We start from the raw sequence: 3,878 nt of genomic DNA on the forward strand, positions 1-3,878 counted from the left end.
AAGACAGTCTGTTTGAGGTATACAAGTAAGGAACCTTGTCTGATGGGGAGGGAGAATAGAATGAGCAGAGACAGAATGGGAAGGGTGACGGACAGGATTCAAACACTCCATCTTTTTATTATTTATTTATTCATTTATTTATTAAAGATTTCTGTCTCCTCCCTGCCACCACCTCCCATTTCCCTCCCCCAATCAACTCCCCCTCTCTTGTCAGCCCATCAGCCCAAAGAGCAGTCAGGGTTCCCTGCCCTGTGGGGAGTCCAAGGACCTCCCACTTCCTTCCAGGTCTAGTAAGGTGAACATCCAAAGAGCCTAGGCTCCCACAAAGCCAGTACCGTGCAGTAGGATCAAAACCCAGTGCCATTGTTTTGACTTGTCAGCAGTCCTCATTGTCCGCTATGTTCAGCGAGACCGGTTTTATCCCAGGCTTTTTCAGGCCCAGTCCAGCTGGCCTTGGTGAGTTTCTGATAGAACATCCCCATTGTCTCAGTGTGTGGGTGCACTCCTCATGGTCCTGAGTTCCTTGCTCGTGCTCTCTCTCCTTCTGCTCCTGATTTGGACCTTGGGGTTTCAGTCCGGTGCTCCAATGTGGGACTCTGTCTCTGTCTCCTTTCATCGCCTGATGAAGGTTAATATCCAGGAGGATGACTATATGTTTTTCTTTTGGGTTCACCTTCTTATTTAGCTTCTCTAGGATCACGAATTATAGGCTCAATGTCCTTTATTTATGGCTAGAAACCAATTATGAGTGAGTACATTCCATGTTCCTCTTTTTGGGTCTGGCTTACCTCACTCAGGATAGTGTTTTCTATTTCCATCCATTTGCCTGCAAACTTAAAGAAGTCCTTGTTTTTTACTGCTGAGTAGTACTCTAATATGTATATATTCCACACTTTCTTCATCCATTCTTCCATGGAAGGGCATCTAGGTTGTTTCCAGGTTCTGGCTATTACAAACAATGCTGCTATGAACATAGCTGAGCATATACTTTTGTTGTATGATAGGGTATCTCTTGGGTATATTTCCAAGAGTGGTATTGCTGGGTCCAGGGGTAGGTTGATCCAGAATTTCCTGAGAAACAGCCACACTGCTTTCCAAAGTGGTTGCACAAGTCAAACACTCCATCTTTTCTTCTGGGATGCAGCCTAGGGATACAAAGATGGGTCTTTTGGTGAGGTTCCAAAAAGGATGCTGAAAATCAAACTCTGATTGAATTTCTTCCTCTGAGATGGGTTGGGGTGAGGACAGAAGTGGTGTGTGTGAAGGAAAGAGATAGTGGAGAATATCCTGGTCCTAGACTGCTAGGATAACACAATTGTGGGTCATTCAGTTCCCAAGGGTGCCAAAGCCTTTGCCTGTCTGGTGGCCCTTGTTGTATGTAATAGCATCCCTTTGAATACTTCCAGGATGCAGAAAATATGCCTCACACTAATTAAGATTGTTTTGTTTATTTCCTGCCTGCCAAGACTTCCAAATAATCACACACAAACCATATTATTTAAATCACTGCCTAGCCAATCACTTAAGCACATTGCTACCTAGCTCTTATATTTTAAATTAACCCATTTCCATTGTTTTATATTTTACCATGAGGCTCGTGGCTTACCAGCAAGTTTCCCTGGCAGCTAGCATCTTTCTCCTTTGGCAGCTACATGGCTTTTCACTGCCTCTGCCTAAGATACAGATATAGATTAGATAGATAGACATAGATATAGATGATATAGATATAGAAATATCCTAATGTCTGGTTAAATTCTGTTAAGCTATTGGCTAAAATCAGGTTCTTTATTAACCAATAAAAGTAACACATATACACAAGGACTTCCCACACCAGATGGTAATGGTCTTTGATGTAAAGAAATGGGGTTGTCTCCAAATTTAGGAGAATGAATGAATGATGCTATATGTATATAAGAGAGCCATAAAGCAAAGAAAACAAGCCTACAATCACAACCCCAAAGAACTTAGACAACAATGAGGACACTACGAGAGAATTAATAGATCTGACCTACATAGGAAGTAGGAAAAGATAAGACCTCCTGAGTAAATTGGGAGCATGGGAATCTTGTAGAAGAGTTAAGGGGGGAGGGGAGAGGCAGGGAGGGGAGCAGAGAGAAAAAATGTAGAGCTCAATAAAAATCAATAAAAAAGTAAAAAAAATTAAAAAGAAAGTCATGATAGATGATGACGACAGGATACCAGGCTGAGAGTAGGACCCTGGTGAGTACAGTGAGCTCTGCCTCTTAGGATGGAGAAAGCTTGCTTCCTCCACTCACTGAGAATAGAAGTAGTTGATATTCATATGATATCACTCAACAATGGGAACACAACAAGGGGAACACTTGAGGGCCTTAACATCAATCAGCTTATCCAGGGTCACAGAATTGGCAGTGGTATTATGTTAGTGAAGAACCTTAAGGGCCTTATCTACTGTCATAGAATAATTATGAGGTGTGTGCGGGTCATAAGAAGCACGCTGTATGTGACTGAAAACAGAGTGGTAGGGATACCTGAAGGCAGAGCTGTACAGAGTTTGTAGCGGATAGATATCCCTTGGGACAAGACTTGAGGGAAAAGGAGGAAACAGGCAAGGACAGGAAAAAGAAGATTGATAAAACATAGTTTGAAGGCTGTGGGGAATAACTGTTACTGAAGTTAGAGATGTAAGGAGACAGGGCCTGTACAGAGCATCAGTTTCTTTACAGAAAGAGTCTACATGTAGGAACTAATTCCAGCAGTGGGCTAGAAGAACTAAGACCTGATTCAGAGGCTGTGCAGGAAACAACGGTGAAAAGCACATGGTGAAGAAAGCACCCTTGAGATTAAGAGAGTGAAGTGAGTTTTTGATGGTGTGGGGGCAGACAGGTAAGAAAGGGTGAAATAAGGGATGGGAATCAATGAAGAGTTAACCCATCTAATGACCCTGTATGAGGGGGTAGGAGAAGGAAGTACAAGAGCAGCTCTTCTATGTCTTGAAAAGGGCTGCTAATGGGAAAGGGGGGCTTTAGTGAAGTTTGTCCAAAGCACTGGACACTTAGAATGCCTGTGGGAGGTCAGTCAAGGTAAGTTGTTTTAAGAAATTTGAGTCAGAAGTGAGGGAAAATGTCACAGGACTTGAGGTGGAAGGCAATGGTAAAGAAAGAACCCTGGAGGTCCAAGACTGTGAAATGGTGACCAGTGGGTATTTGAGAAAGGAAGGACTCAGGCTTCAGGATAACTAGGTAGATGGGCTCACAATTTGGAGGAACCTTGGCTTTCCAGTGTATAAGGAAAGGTATACATTGGAGGGAGTTCTGAAAAATGGTACTATCAGAAACAAGTAAATGAAAGATGATGGGGTTGATATCCATAGCCCCAAGAAGGAGGGTTGGTAATGGACCATCAAAATATATTCAGAATTACTGAGAGAGATGTGAGACTAAATGTGGTATTGGGTGATTCTGGACAACTTTATGTCTCAGAGAGTGGTATCACCCTAGGAGTCTCAGTTAAGGTCAAGGAATGAATGGGGGTCTCCATCAGGTACAGCCTAGTATGAGAGGACAATTTGAAAGTCTTCAAGTTTATTGAGTAAGTCCCTCCTTGGTAAGCAAAAGGGAGAGGATGGAAAGACAAGAAATAAGTGCATTTAGATAATGTCGTGGAAGAAGAGAGTAAATAAGAGTGTGATGGGTTTAACTTAACATAGCAAAATTACATATAACAAAACAGTTATTAAGCAAGAATTACAGTTACAATATTTATATCTATTTTATCTCTTATCATAACTAAGGAAAACTATATTCATTCTTCAACTCCATCAAAGACTCCAGAAAGGGCCCTGCTGTATGCTAGGACCAGTGCTCAACAACAGTTTTAAGCTCCTATTTTAAGCTCCT

General features: G+C 42.0%; 1 long non-coding RNA gene across 1 annotated transcript in view; it reads right to left on the bottom strand.

The window, feature by feature from the left end:
- Positions 1 to 207: 207 nt before the first annotated feature.
- The window catches only part of LOC126493458 (uncharacterized), a 56,020-nt gene continuing 52,349 nt past the window's right edge, over positions 208 to 3,878 (bottom strand). Inside the window, exon 4 of the long non-coding RNA XR_007589814.1 lies at positions 208 to 1,145. This is a non-coding gene — a long non-coding RNA (uncharacterized lncRNA). The remainder of the gene's footprint in view (positions 1,146 to 3,878) is intronic.

This window comes from Alexandromys fortis, unplaced genomic scaffold (genome assembly GCF_014885135.2).
Source record: "Alexandromys fortis isolate MF-2015 unplaced genomic scaffold, M_Fortis_MF-2015_v1.1 scaffold_326, whole genome shotgun sequence".
Classification (NCBI taxonomy): domain Eukaryota; kingdom Metazoa; phylum Chordata; class Mammalia; order Rodentia; family Cricetidae; genus Alexandromys; species Alexandromys fortis.